Source organism: Phascolarctos cinereus, unplaced genomic scaffold (genome assembly GCF_003287225.1).
Source record: "Phascolarctos cinereus isolate Bilbo 61053 unplaced genomic scaffold, phaCin_HiC Scaffold_9;HRSCAF=440, whole genome shotgun sequence".
Taxonomy (NCBI): Eukaryota; Metazoa; Chordata; class Mammalia; order Diprotodontia; family Phascolarctidae; genus Phascolarctos; species Phascolarctos cinereus.
In genome coordinates, this window is record NW_027556402.1 from 263,678,464 (window position 1) to 263,694,199 (window position 15,736).

Consider the following 15,736-nt stretch of genomic DNA (forward strand, 5'->3'; position numbering starts at 1 on the left):
GTCTTTTTATCAGGAAGGTTTGGAAGTCCCCTATTTTGTTAAATATCCATCTCCTCCCCTGAAAGATCATGCTCATTTTCACTGGGTAGTTGAGCCTTGGCTGCAATCCAAGCTCCTTTGCCTTAAGGAATATCATGTTCCATGAACTACAGTCTCTTAATGTGGAAGCTGCAAGGTACTGTGATATTTAAATTGTTTCTTTCTGGCCGTTTGCAGTATTTTCTCTTTGATCTGGTAATTTTGGAATTTGGCTACTATATTCCTTGGTGTTTTCAATTTGGGATCTCTTTCAGGAGGTGATTGGTGGATTCTTTCTATGGCTATTTTACCCTCTGGTTCTAGGACCTCAGGGCAGTTTTCCTTTATGATTTCCTGAAAGATACTGTCCAGTCTCTTTTTTTCATCATGATTTTCAGGTAGACCAATAATATTTAAATTGTCTCTCCTGGATCTATTTTCCAGGTTAGTTGTTTTACCAATGAGGTATTTTATGTTTTCATCTACTTTTTCATTCTTCTGTTTTAGTTTGGCTGATTCTTGCTCTCTCATAGAGTCATTAGCTTCCATTTGTTCAATTCTAATTTTTAACGCATTGTTTTCTTCTATTAGATTTTGTATCTCCTTCCCCATTTGGCCAATTGTATTTTTGAGGGACTTGTTTTCTTCAGTGTATTTTTGTCCTTCTTTTTCCAAGCTATTGACTCTCTCTTGCGTACCTCTCATTTCTTTTCCCATTTTTTCTTCTACTTCTCTCATTTGATTTTTAAAATCCTTCTTGAGTTCTTCTAAGAAGGCTTTTTGGGCTTCAGACCAGTTCATATTCCCTTTTGAGGTTCCAGATGTGGGTTTGTTGACAATGTTGTTCTCTTCAGAATTTCTGCCTTGCTCTTCACTCTTTCCATAATAAGAATCTATCATATGTTTCTTTTTGCTCATGGTGTTTGCTTATTTCCTTACCTTTAAAGAGATTGGGCTCTCCTGCTGGGGAGCAGAGGGCACTGACCCGAGTTTCTTGTGTTGGGAGCCTAGGGCCTGGTTGATGCCTTTGTGTGCTGGGGCCTCCAATGTTGGCAGTTGGAGGCTGTAGGATTCTAGCAGCTTACCTGGTGTTGGGCTGGAAACAGCAAAACTGGAACTCTAGGAGTAGGATTGGGTAGTGTGCGCCCTGGAGATTTCCTGCTCACCCTCGCCTTTCCTTCCTTTTGCTTTCTTCAGCTCCTCTCAGATGGATGTTGTAGGGTATTTATCCACCTGGGAGCCTTGGAGCGCTGCTTCCCTTAGTTTTGCTGAGGCAGTGGGAGAGTGGTTGCTGCAGAGTGCCAAGGCACCTGGTGGTTTTCTGAGCTGGTTTCCACCAGTTCCCCTGCCCTCATTGAGGTACTGAGGGTCCAGGTGTTGGTGTTTGCCTGCTCCACCTTCTGGGCTTCAGGATCTCCTCCTGGTATGCTGAGGTGGGACTTTCTGCTAGCTGGCTGGGGCGCCTCCTGTTCCTTACTGCTCCCCTTCCCCCAGGGTAAGAGGGTCCTTTCCTGTTAATACCTCAAGCTACCTGGGCTACTGCACTGCTTCTCCCCAACTTTCTTCTGGTTCAGCTGTTCCAGGTTTTTCCTGGGGTGATATCTTCTGGGCTTTCAGAGGTTAATAGGGGAGGGCAAGAAAGACTCACCTCTTACTCCACCAAATTGGCTCCCCCTTTCCTTCCTTCTTTCCTTCCTCCCTCCCTTCTTTCCTTCCTCCCTTCCTCCTTCTCTTCTTTCCTTCTTTCCTTCCTCCCTCTCTTCCTCCCTTTTTTTCCTTCTTTCCTTCCTCCCTCCCTTTTTCCCTTTCTTCCTTCTTTCCTTCCTCCTTCCCTCTCTTCTTCCTCCCTCCCTCCCTCCTCCTTCCCTTCCTCTCTCCCTTCTTTCCTTCCCCTCCCTCCCCCTCCCTCCCTTCTTTCCTTCTTTCCTTCCTCCCTTCTTCCTCCCTCCCTTCCTCCTTCTCCCCTCTCTCACAATGCAATCTTCCAGGTGGGGGCTGATGAAGGAGTACAGTGAGGCTATTACCTCCGTGTGCCCTCTCTTGGCTGCCAGGGCACAGTGCTCACTCGTTTTCAGATCTTTGCAGAACAGCTACTGTCTCTCCCTGTGTTCCCCCATCTTATGCTTGCCAAGTTGATTTTTTGGCACCTGCTATGAAAATTTACCTTCATCCCTCCTGAATTTCCCCTTATGAGCTTTGACCCAATGCTGTGGTTGCTGCCACACTCCCTTCAGGTCCCAGCTCTGCCACCCATGGCGCGGGCTCTCCCTCCTAGCTTTGCATGCCCTCTATGCCTTTACCCAAATCACCCGTTGCAACGTTAGCCCGAAAGCATCAGGCACACACCCTGGCAATACTGCTGCTCTGCCCTCCAACACACACACCATTATTCTACTTGAGTGGACTGGCTGGAGAGGGATTACTTTGTCCAAGACTGCAGGATCCTGTCATGGGCACCCACTTTTCCAAAGGTGTTTAAGCATGTGATGATATTCTTCGGCTTTGGTTACTGACCATCAATTTCCTGATAATTTGCTAGCCTAATTAACAAAGTGATGATTAACTGCCCGGATAAAACAATCTTAGCCCGGGGCTGAGCCCTGAGCTCTGGAGCCCTTCTGCCAAAGTGATGTGGAGTGATTAGCGGCTGCCCCTTAGAGGTCAGGCATCCAAAGGCTTCTGAGTTCAGCTGAGTGTAATATCTAATCCAGCCACATTTGTGGCCTTCTAGGTCCTCAAGTGCAACTACAGTTTGGATTGAGTCAAAGGACTGCACTTGAGGACCTGGAGGGCCACATGTGGCCTTGAGGCCAAAGGTTCACCACCCCTGGTCTAATCCATAGGTCTTTCTGGAAAATAGGAGATGAGAATCTTGGCAAGCTCCACATCCGGAGAGAGGCTGGGGGCTGACCCTGATCCCAGGCCTTCCCTTCAGCTCTTTGTCAGAAAAGGAAGTGAGGTCGGTGTGTGGCATGACCTGGTCCGGAGGAAGCCCAGCTGGTTCTTCCCCAGCCATTCCAGCATCGTCCCAGCTCGCTGGCCTCTGGGGTGTTGACTCGGCCCTGAAAGTCAGGATAACCCTCCTCCAGTGCTGGCTCTCCCTCTCCCATTCCAGAGGGTCTTTGATCGCCCCTCACCCAGGGTAGCTGAAAGATGGAGCATGAGCCCGGCTTTCGCCCCTCTTCGCAGGACCAGACCACACTCTCCCCATCACCCTTGGCTCCTGGACTTGCTTCCATCTTCTGGATGTCTCTTTTTAAAACGTTAGCCACTGAAGGAGCGCCCTGTGCGCCATCATTGGTCTCTGGACAAATCCCACATTCTTTCCCAAATGGCATCGTTCCCCTTGCATCCTCAGCTTTTCATTCTGGAGCATCTCCCAGCCCACCTGCTGGACTTCTCTGGAAGCGTTTGTCTCCGTGGAACTGGCTGTCTTTTCTTGGAGCCCTTTGAAATCCGATTTCCCTGGACCAAGGGTGCTGCCTGTCAGACGGTGCCCTTCTCCTTTATCACAAACTTGAGGACAGCGAGGTCCTTCCCAGCCTCCTTGCCCTCCTTTCCATCCCCAGGAACCAGCTACTTTTTGTTAATGAGAATCAGACCCAAGGCAGACTAGACCTCCTTTCCTAGACTATCCCTGATTCCTCCAGAACTACTCTAGTTTGGACAGAAGGAGAGAGATCCTGGGCAATTTCCTGCGCCCCAACCCAACCCCTGACCCGCCTCACTAGCTGTAGGGCCATTCACCTCCACAAGTGCCGGCACGTCTTCCATGACCTTCCCTCCCAGGGGCTGGAAGCAGGACGAGGGCAAGAGAAACCATTCCACTGTGGACACTGCTGAGCTGTCTGTTGGGAGTGAGGGCGGTGTAGGAGGGACTTAGCGACCGATGGGGCTTTTCCAAAGATTGACTTAGAAATACACACGGAGGGTGGGGCTGCCGGCATAAGAGGCAGGTGTGAATGTCCTGGATAAACGGAGGCAGGTGGTGTGTGTGTGTGCGTGTGTGTGTCTGTGTGTGGGCGTGCGCATATGGGAACACACGAATGCATGTGCATGCATTCGTCTGTGTGTGCCTGCGTGTGCACATGTGTATGCATTCATCCATGTGTGCATGCATCTGTGCACCTGTGCGTGTGTGTACATGTCTGTGTGTGGGTGTGTGCATGCATGCAAACATGAACACGTGTGCATGCATTTGTGTGTGCATGTGTGCACGCATGTGCACGCGTACGTGTGTGCGTGCATGCATGCGTGCATGTGTGCGTGTGTGTGTGTGTGAGGAGGGGGCTGTTTAGGTTTGCTTTTTGATCTCCAATGAAAGGGGAAGAGGAGGTTCCAAGTCAGATTCTGAGCACTTGGGGTAAAGTGGGACAAGCAGATGGCTGAACTTTGGCCTTCTCTGCCAAGCTAGGACAGGGCCATGGAGGCAAGATGAAGAGAGTGGTCTGTGGCTCTGCACGGGTTGGTGTCCCTGGCCTGGAAGACCATGGGACGAAGTGGGAGGTGCCATGGCTGAGCCTCTGCCACGAGTGCCCTTTCAAAGGCTGGGGAGAAAGGGAGGAGGCTCTAGGATCAGAGAATGGCCCCCACCCTGCCTCCCCAAAACAGGGGAAGGGAATGGAGGCCAGACTCTAGGGCAGGGAGCTAAGTCCCTGACATGGTTCATCTAGACCAAAGGTTCCCAAACTTATTTGGCCAACCACCCTCTTTTCAAAAAAAAAAAATTACTCAGCATCCCCCCAAAATCTACTTTCTTTAACCCTTTAATGTTTTTTTTTTAAAAAATTACATCATTTCAAAAAATATAAACTATATACTTTAAAACGCCACACCTTAAATTTAACAATATATTGTAAATGTGTGTTTTTTTTCCCTACATTGGAATTTTGATGACGCCAAATCTCATCATGTGACTGTGTAGTGTCCGTCCATTCCGCACACATATCCTTGGCGATACGTGCTGGACTGGTTTGTTGAGACTTGTCGGCGGACTCGACCACTAGTTGATCATAACTTGCGTTTCGTGCATTTGTTTGGAAAATGATGTAATCGCCATGACTTTAGCTCTCTTGCATCACAGATGAAGCACGTACGAATGGCCTTTCAGAAGTTTCTTCTCTTCTTTCCTTGTGTTTCCATGGTCCCCTTATTTTCATTCAATGCCCCTCAATTGCACCTGAGCTTACTCCTGCCCCCCCTGGATCATTCCAGCGCCCCCCAGGGGGCTGTACCACCCTTCAGGAGCCCATGATTTTAGGAAGCTGGGAGGTGACTATTGATCCAAGAGCAGGGCGTTTTCAGCCAGAAGAGCTGGGCAGCAAAGTGGAGGGAGGGGCCTGGATTCAGGAAGACCCGAGTTCAAATCCGACCCCATTCACTCACTGGCTGTGTGACCCTGGGCTCGCCTCACTTTCCTCATCAGTAAAAAGGGGAATAATATTAGCTCCTCCCCACCAGGGCTGTGGGGAAGAAAGGAGGTAAAGCTTTTTGCAGAGCTCCCAGCCCCACCCAAATGCAGGCTACCTCCAGGATTGCTGAAGACGGGGCTGGGGGGCCCTCTCCTTTCCATTTTAAGCACGAGGAAGCCAAGAAGCAAAGCCAGGATGAGAAGCAGGGACCTCACCAGCTTCCCCAAGCACCCCTGGAAGATTCATTCTGGTGCCTTCTCTCCCCCTCCAGGGCTGGGGACAGTGACCTGGCCTATCTCGGCAGTGGGGGCTGGGGACGCTCAGAGAAGCCCAGTTTGTGGGGGGCCAGCATGAGACCCCAGGACAGAAAGTGGCCAGCTCTGCTCACAGGCGGGGCCTCTGTGTCCTCTTGGACGAGGGGGTTGCAGCTGACCTCAAAGGTCCCTGCTGGTGCTGCGGTCCTATGATCTATGGACGGTCTCTGATCCCATGATCAATGGCCCTCCCCCGGTCCTGGGGCAGGCAGGGCTGTGGGGCCAAGCACAAAGGGAAACCTGGCCCGTGTTTCCATTGAAATCGATACCGTGGGTGGAAGGGAGAGAAATCAAGGGGATTGATGTGGGGGGGATGGGGAGGGAGGAAGGAAGCCAGGGGCCTGCAGATTTTTCAGAAAGAGAGGAGACAGCTGGTGCCCTGGCGGCTGACCCGAGGCCAGCCCTGATTTTAGACAGGAAGATGGATGGATGACATGCCCTCCTGGGTGCTCGGCACGAAATGGCGGGTGGGCCCTCGAGGGCCAGCTCCCTCACCCCAAGCCTCCTGGGATTCCAAAGGACTCTGGGCCACTCGGAGAAGGAAGAGGAATGGCTCATAAAAGTGTCCAGGGCCTTGGCCGCCTCTGAAATATGAGCAGGGAGTTGGGCCTCAGAGGCACCAGGCAGGCTATCAGGGCTTCTGGGAATGGAGAGCATTTGTCTGGCTGCTTGGGGCCAGTGACCTGCCCCATTGAGTTCCTGGCTGGGGGCAGGGAGGAGGGGGAGGAGGAGGAGGAGGAGGCAGGAGCTTCTTTGGGCATGAGCTCCGCTCTTGGCCCACAGGAATGGTGATCCTGGACACTTCATACCTCCCACCTCAACCCCACAAAGGTCGGCAGGGGACCAGCACCGCCCCCTGCCTTTTTCCCCCTTCTTCACCCCTCTTCTAGCTCCTGTTAACCAAGAGCTTCCCTGCAGAGCTCCAGATCTGTCCCAGGCACAGGCAGGAGCCCGCAGGTGACAGAGGGCCAGGTCCAGCTAAGGGGCCAGTCTCTCTGGATGAGAATCTCTCTCCTCAGGGCCCCTTCAGCCTTCCTTACTCATCTGAGCTCTCCTAGCTCCTCCAGGCCAAGGCAAAGTGAGAAACAGTCCTTGCTTTCCTACGTTGTTGGAGCCTACATTCGTTCTCCTGAGGCACTCCACACGCTCAGATAAATAAGCATAAGAAGGGGTGAGGGGAGAGAGACCCGACAAGCCAGGGGAGCAGGAAGACCCACTGAAGAGAAGGGCATGGGAAGAGAAGAAGGGGGACAGTGGGGACATTCCAGCCAGTCTGGCCAAAGATACAGAGGTGGGAGATGGGAAACCTCCAGGAAGCCAGGGTGGGGGCGTGGGGCAGAATCTCCAGCTCTTGAGAACCGTGTGCAGCAAGAGCAGAAAGGTGAATTGTGAAGGGCTTTCAAAGCCGAGCCGAGGAGGAACAGGGAGCCCTGAAGATTCAGGGACAGGGAAGGCCCCCAGTCACAGTCTTCTCTGCCAGAAAGAGGGGTTGGAGAGAGGAGAAGCGGCGAGCCAGTCCAGGCTGCAGGAGCGTGCTGGCCAGGAACTCTGGGGAGGGGGGAAGAATGAGCAAGACTCGGCATGAGTGGAGATGGTGGATGAGGGCAAAGGAAGGGTCTGGGCCCGGAAGAAGGCTGGGAAGGAAGGGAAGCAAGCAGCTTCTGTTTGAGGGATGTTGAGTCGGAGACCCAGAAAGTGGGGGGTGCTGGGACCTCACAGGAAGATGGGGGGATGGCACACTCACCAGCCACCATGGGTCCCAAAGGACACAAAGAGATCCCAACAGGAAGAAGAGTGTGGATGGGGAGAAAGGGAAGATTAGAAGGAGATGGAGAGCTCTCAGTTCACAGTGAAGGAAACTGAGGCCCACATAGGCATCAAATGAACTTGGGTTGTAAACCTGGTTCAGTTAGGTCCAAAAAATCAATGTCCCATGTACAAGATGGGGAAAGGTATATATAGCTCTGGATTTTTGCCCCCCCCCAAAAAGTATCTGGGGGTCTCAGTGGACCTCAAGCTTGGTTGGAGTCAGCCGTGTGATGAAGCCATTATACCAGTTACAGGGAGTGACCTTGGGACACATAGTATCCAGGAACAGGGAGGTGGTCGGCTCACTGGTCAGACCCCAGCTGCTCAATTCTGTGTGACAGACTTTTGGAGGAACATTGGTGACTTAGAGAGGGATGGGCAAGGGCCATGAGGCCCAGTGAAGAGGCTGGAGGACAGAAGGTTTGGGGTCTGTCTTCCTGTGTCGGATGTGTGCTGCTCAGCCTCAGAAGACCAAACCAGGAAATGTGGGTGTTGGCTTGGGTGACGGGTACAGAAGCTGGGCTCCTTTCTGACTCATCAGTGACATTCAGCATTGCTTTGTGAAGCAGTACTGTGCACCCTCCTGGACTGTGAACACAGAGACAGAGAGAGCCCCTTCCCCCAGAGGCCACACCTGGGGAGGAGAACTGGAGCACAAAGAAGAGAGAGGCTGGGGAGGGTCAGATCACTTTCATCGGAAGGGAGAGGAGGGCGGGACAGGGCCCTCCAGGGAGGGGGAAGGAAGTCCAATGGTTAGGGTCTGGCCAGAGGCTGAGGGAGGGGCATTTGAGGTGGGCATGAGGCTGAGAAGAGGCCAGGCCTTTCCAACACTCAGGCCTCTCACAGGAGTTTCTCTTGTGTTTGCTGGGCAAAGCACAGAAACCTCTTGATTGGGGTGTGGCATGGTCAGAGCTGTGCTTTAGCAAGAGAATTTGGCTGCCGTTCAGGCACAAGGCTGGAGAGGGGGGAGACAGGATCATGGTCCAGGCACAAGAGGAAGAGAGGCTGAGCTGGAGATGGCCAGTGAGTGGAGGGAACTGGCTGTGTTGCAGTCTGAGAGGTTGAGACCCCTCAAAGACTGGAGTACAGGACAGGGTTGTCTGGAATGAATTCACACACTCAAGCATTCTTTAAGTCAAGTTGGCAAAAAGTTTATTGTTATGCTTTTCAGTGGGCCAGGATTCTTAAGGAACCTGCGAGAGACTGAGGATGGAGCTAGAGTTTATATGGAAAAGGGCATGGGAAAGGAATGCCAGGGATACTGATGAGGTAATCTAAAGGTCCAGGTGTCTTTGGGAGCTATGGATGGGAAAGTACAGGGAGTATGCCAGACAGGGAGGGAGATGTCAGAGGCATGGATCTTGGGAGTCTGGCAGGAGGAAGAGTCCCTGGGCCAGCCAGGGACAATACTTTTTGGGCTGGGCAAGGCACCCCTCTCTCTGTCCTGATTAGCGAATGCTCTGTAACAAGGGAAAACTTTCTCACAAGACAGGAACTTACTAAGGAATTGGGAGGCTTCCAGAGAGATGATCTAAGGGCTGGGTCCTGAGCAGCCCAGCACTCTCTCACCCAGCTTTGTGTAGCTGCACCAGGGAGAGAGATAACAGTCTGCTGGGGCCGACTCGTGAATGATTGCTAGGCACAGTGTCCTTGGGCTGGGGAGACAGTGTTTCTGAGACTAGGGAGAAATTGGGGTCCAAGTCCTAGCACGAGCACCCAAGCACCCCTTCAGCTGGATTGCCCAGTCAGTGCTATGAGCAGCTGCTTGGATACGGCGCCAGCATGGGGGAGGTCCAGGGAAGAGCAGAGGCCTGACTGGCGGCCACAAGAGGGCACAGTGGGTAGAGAATCCAGAGGAGCAGGTTCAAACCTTGTCCCAGACCCCTATGAGCCATGTGACTCTGTTTCCTCATCTGTAAAATGAGGGGGATTGCATTTGATGGTCTCTGAGACCCCCATGATCTCTGAATCTGTGATCTTTGGATAATTCTGAGACTCCTTGGGACTGGAGGGAAACAGGAAAGTTGGGAGGAGAAGCAGGTCTAGGGAAGGATGAGGAGTGAGTCTGAGGCGCTGGCAGGCTGACCCTAATTAGCACAGGCTTGGAGGACTTGGCACCAGGGTCCTGACATTCCAAAGGGCTGTTCTCACTGATCAACAGTAGCCTTGGGCTGATCCCCAGAGAATGTTGCTGGACTGCCCCCTCTCTCAGGGCCACCATCAAGGAGGGTCTACTGTGGCTGCTGCCTAGCCCCTTTCCCCTCCCCCTCCCCAGCCTGTCCCCTTGCCCTCCCTCCTCCCCAGCCTGTCCCCTTCCCCTCTCCTCCCCCTTCCCAGCCTGGCCTCCTCACTGTTAACCTCGTTCTTTTCTTTGCTGCTGTTTGAAAGGTTTTTTTTGGGGGGAGGGAATCAGGACCTGTGATTTCATTGATTTGAGGAACTCCCTCAGTTCACAGGTGAACAACACACCTGCTGTCACTTTTAGTCTAGCAGGTGCCTAAGCTGCTCGGGCTCTGCCAGGTGAGATCACTGATCACAGTGTTGGTCAAAGGTGGCATTGGCTGGTCCGGAATCACCTAAGATCATAACCCTCAAGCTGGAAGGGCCTTAGAAGCCCCTGAGCCCAACCCCAGCTGCGGAAACTGAGCCCCAGAGAGTCCAAAGGGCTCCAGGATGGGCTGAGAAGGTGAATCATTGGAGCCTTGAAGGAAGGTGGATTTTGAAAGGCCCTTCGAGGAGGGAGGGCAGCCCTTGGGAATGCAGGGAGGAGAGACGCAGGCTGGGATGCTCAGCTCAGGCAGAGTTGGGCTGGGACCCGGAGTGTACAAAGGGGAGTCTTGGGAAATGCCTCCCCCACTGGGAGGGCCTTTAGTGCCCCGGTGGGGGGATGAGGGGAATTTATTTGTATTTCCTCCTTGTAATAATAGGCAGTGGCCGGACGTGCTTGAGCAGAGGAGGGGCCTGCTTGGAGTGGAGAGCATCCCGGCCTCAGTTTCCTCATTTGTCCCATTAGGGGTTCCCCTTTTGCTCCAAGCTCTGAGCTGAGAGGCCACAGAGGCCAGGGCCCTGTCCATGCCACCCCAGGCTCCGGAAAGCCTTCCGTGCCTTCCCAGTTCAGCCACACCCTCAGGCTCACGAAGGGCCACCTCCATGGCAATTCTCTGAGGCCAGGACTGCCTAGGCCATCACCTCCATTTACAGGGGAGAGCCCTGTGCTTCAGAGATGGGAAGGCTTAGCCAAGGTCTGGCATACAATAAACACTTAATCAATGCTTGTTGACCGACTGACCGACTGCCTGCCTGCCAAACCAGCTGCCTCAGAAGGGTGGACGTGGAGCTTGTGTCTTGCTACACATGAAGCAGGCAGCCTTGGGGGCTCGATCTCCTCCTCTGAGCCTGACCGCTTCTGGTGCGTGTTTGACTCCCGAGCTTTGCTTCTGTTAGCGAGGCTGTCTCTCCCTCACAGTGGATCTGTTTGCCGGTTGGCTCCCTCTCTGATTTTCCCATCTGTCTATCACTGGCTCTCAGCGTCTGTCTTGTCCTGGCTCTGCCTACCATTCTCTGTCAGTCTTTCTTTGTCTAACTACTTCGCTGTGTTGTCCTTCTGTTCATCTGGAATAGCCTGAAGAGGGAGCCTGGCCAGGACCAGGTAAGCGACAGTTCCTCGGGCTCATTTATTCCCCCCCCGCCCCCCCCCCTTTCCGTCCCTCCCCTGCCCCTCCCCTGGAGTTCTGAATACACATTTTAAGAAGGATGTTGATACGGGGGAGAGTGTCCCAAGGAGGGCAGCCAGGATGGTGAAAGGCCTTGTGAGGCCTAGCTGAAGGACGGGGGCATGTTGGAGAAGCCTGGGGGCAGGGAAGGAAGGAGACACATTTAGTAAACACCTACTGTGTACCAGGTGCTGCCTCACATACTTTACAACTATGGTCTCTTTTGATCCTCGCAACAGCCCTAGGAGAGGAGTGTTATTATTATCATCCTCATTACAGTTGAGGAAACTGAGTCAGACGGTGGTCTTGTCCAAGGTCACAGAGCTACTAAGGACTCGTGTTTGAACTCAGAGCTTCCTGATCTTAGGTCCAGCTCGGCGAAATGTGGCGCCACCTCGTGGTTCTAGGAACATGCTGCCGTGGCTGCGTTCAAGCATTTCAGCGGTTTTCACGTTCGGAGAAGCCAGATTCCGCTTGGCCCCAGAGTGCAGAACCAGGACCCATGCCGGGAAGATTTGGGCTGGGCGTCAGAGTGGAAGGGACTGCTTTGGCTCTGGGATGGGGGGAAGAGGGGACACTGGCTAGCTCCTCCCCAGGAGGGCTGGCTGGGAGGCAGGGGTGATTTCCAGGTGCCCAGGATCTGGTCCTGCCTGTCCCCATTTCTCCACCATCCTCGATTTGGAAGACGCCCAGGCCCTTGCATGCGCTCCAGAGCAGTTCCTCCTGCACCTCAATTTTAAGGAGATGCCTCCCTCGGTCCAGTCCTGCTCTCCTAGCCCTCCCCTGCATCTCCAAACTTTGCCACTCCCCCCCCCTTGTTACCTCATACGCTCCCCTTCCCTTTCCACTCCCTTTTTGGTGTTATTTTCCCTGCATTAGAATAATGTAAACTTTCCGGGGACAGGGACTATCTTCGTTTTGCTGGTATTTGTGCTCCCTGCACTTAGCGCAGTGCCTCGAACATTGTTCAGTCATTTCACATTCTTTGAGGCCTTATTTGGGGTTTTCTTGGCAAAGATACTGGAGTGGTTTGCCATTTCCTTCTCCAGTTCATTTGACAGATGAGGAAACTGAGGCAAACAGAGTGAAGTGACTTGCCCAGGGTCACACAGCTAAAAAGTATCTGAGGAAAAATTTGAACCCAGGTCTTCCTGACTCCAGGCCCCACACTATCCACTGTGCCACCCAGCTGCCTGGTACACACATAGTAACCCCTTAATAAGTGCCTTGATCCCAGACTTTGCTATTCCTTCTGTCCATTACTTGGGAGCCCTTGTGCTGGGGAAGGCAATACCTTGGTGGGGCTGGGCAATGGTGAGACTGGTGTGGCTATGGCCAAATGGGAGAGGGTTAATTCTGTGGCCTGTGACATAGGAAGGGGCTCTGGGGCTGCCACCTTTCAAACTGAATCAAGAAATTTCTCTTGAGCCCAGAATGGGTGAGTCAAAAGTTTGATTATCACCTTCACTGCTGACAAATAAGGGCTAAACATGGGCACTGCATCTAAATGGGGCTCAGGGCTGGGAATGGGGGCTCAGGCAGAGAAACATAGGTTCATGTATTTAAATCTGGGAAGGACTTTAGAGGATTTTTACAGAGGAGGAAACTGAGGCCCAGAGAGATTGAGTGACAACTTTAATTGGGAGCCCAGGGAAGGTGATGGGGGTCAGTAAAAGAGGTAGGAGCTTGCTGTGAGAAAGAATGAGGGCTCAGGAAGAGAGGATGGGGGTTAAAGGTCACTGAGGGAAACGTGGTTAAAAGCAAGAATTGGTGTGGGGAGAGGCTCTGAAGTCGTTGAATCCAATCATATTTTACAGAGGAAGAAACTGAGTTTGAGAAGTGACATGACCCTTTGCACTTGTAGGCAAGTGGTGATAGTGCAGAGAGGAGAGGGAGATCAGTGAGAGGGGTGAGGGCTGGGTGTCAGGGGTGGGGGAGGGATGGAGGAATGAGCTCAGGATGAGCGGCTCTGGATAAGGCTGAGGATGAGGGAGGGAGGAGACTTAAGGACGGGGGAGAAATAAGGCTGAGGAGGATGGAGGGACAGGGCTCAGGGTGAGGGGAAAATGAGGCTCGGGATGAGAGAAGGATGAGGGAGGGATAGGGGCTCAAGATGAAGGGGGATAGAGAGGGGTCAGGATGAGGGAGAGATGAGATGCAGGGTGAAGGAGGGATGGGGCTCAGGCCGAGTGACTCAGGATGAGGGGAGAGGGATAAGGCTCAGGATGGGGGGAAATGAGGCTCGGGATGAGAGAAGGATGAGGGAGGGATAGGGGCTCAAGATGAAGGGGGATAGAGGGGTCAGGATGAGGGAGAGATGAGATGCAGGGTGAAGGAGGGATGGGGCTCAGGCCGAGTGACTCAGGATGAGGGGAGAGGGATAAGGCTCAGGATGAGGAAAAAGTGAGGCTCAGGATGAGGGAGGGATGGGGCTCAGGATGGGGGGAAATGAGGCTCAGAATGAGAGAAGGATGAGGGAGGGATGGGGGCTCAAGATGAAGGGGGATAGAGGGGTCAGGATGAGGGAGAGATGAGATGCAGGGTGAAGGAGGGATGGGGCTCAGGCCGAGTGACTCAGGATGAGGGGAGAGGGATAAGGCTCAGGATGAGGAAAACATGAGGCTCAGGATGAGGGAGGGATGAGGGAGGGATGGGGGCTCAGGATAAGTGACTTAGAATGAGGGGAGAGGAATAAGGCTGAGGATGACGGAGGGATGGGAGGCTCAGGATGGGGGATGCGGCAGGCTGAGTGTGGGGCTGGGGTTGCCCGTGGGGCGAGCGCCCCTCCTGGGCTACAGGCACAGCTGCGGCTCTTCCGTCCGGCCCTGATTGCGGAGCTGAGCAGCGTCGCCACTATCTTCGGGGAGGGGGTGGAGGGGCCGGCGGGGGCGGAGAAGCGCCTCCCTCTGCTCTAGCCGAGGCTCTGGGGCCCGGCCCCCGCCCCCGCGGCCGCCGCTCAGTCCCTGGTCCCCTGAACGGAGCTTACTGACGGGTGACAGGTCTTAGCGCCAGGGAGGGAGTCTTCGGGCAGCCCGGCGGGAAGGTGGGAGGGCTCAGCAGAAAGGGCGACAGAAGGGAGGAGGGAGAAGGGAGGAGGGAGGAGGGGAGCGGAGCTGGTTCTGCCGCAGACGGTCCGTCAGTCCACGGCTAGCTTGCTAACTGTCTCGGGGAGGGCACTTGCAGCCGCCAGCCCTGGGCTCCGGGAGGCCTAGGAGGCAAGGACTGAGGCCCAGGCACAAGCTCTAGACGTTGGACTCCGGGCGCCAGGGGTTGGGTGGGTTCGTTGAGGGGAATCAGCCGGCCTCCCCCTCCCCCCGTCGCCCCAGGATTAGGGTCCCTGAGGAGGATAGATCCTCCTTCACTGCTCGGGCATCTGTGAGTGTGTGTGTGTGTGTGTGTGTGTGTGTGTGTGTGTGTGTGTGTGTGTGTGTGTGCGCGAGCGCGCGCTCCCAGCTGGGGGCTGTCAAGGAGGATGTCACTGTGAGTGCACTTCTGAGAGTGTTGTGAGTGGGGAGGGGAAGTGCTGGTGTCACTGTTGGGAAGAGGGGAGGGCATCTTCTTGTGCGTTTGCTGAGGGATTGCGTGTGTCAAGGGATATGGAGATCTGTGTCTGAGTGTGTGCTGGTGTATTTGTATGGCTCACGGGGTTTTGTGTGTCTGGGGAGGGCATTGCCTGGATCAGAAGGTGTCATTGTGAGAGGTGTGTGTGTGTGTGTGTGTGTGTGTGTGTGTGTGTGTGTGTAAGGATGTCATTAGTGGATGTGAGTGTGGTTTTGTGTGCCAAATATGTAGACCATTGTGTCATTGTGTATCTGGGGACATTGGTGTGTATCTGACGGTGTTAGTGTGAGGAGTGTGTGTGTGTGTGTGTGTGTGTGTGTGTGTGTGTGTGTGTGTGTATGTGTGTGTGTGTGTAGAGACAGGCAGACAGACAGACAGAGACAGAAAAGGGAGGGGGAGATAAGACTCCAAAGTGATGGCAAGCAGGCAAAGGACCGCAAAGCCCTTTGGCAGCCAAGCTTGCTGTGGTTGGTGGGAGCAAGAGCACAGTGGGAGGGTTGATGGTGGCTGTGGTGCAGGCCTGGGGTGGCCAGCCAGGGCTGGGTGCTGATCACTGGACAGGGGAATAGGTAATGATGACCTCAGCCAGGGCTGAGGAGGCCTGGAGGTGGCTGGGAGCTCTTAAGAAAGGAGGAGATGGCCCCAGGGAGGGAAGGGAGTAGGGAGCTGGGAAAAATCCTGGGCCCCCTTTGGGCTGGGCCCTGAGTGTGAATTCTGCTTTGTCTTCCCTCCCTCTCCTTGCCATCCTCTCCCCCCACCCCACTCTTCCAGGGCTGCCCAGGCCAGTCCTCAGCTCCACGCCTGACCCCCAGCCGGCATCACGGAGGGCCCTCAGGAAGCCCGGGTGACCCTGTCCTGTCCCCTGGACGGGGCCTTCTGGATCCCCCGGCCTCCAGGTGCCCCCCCAAAG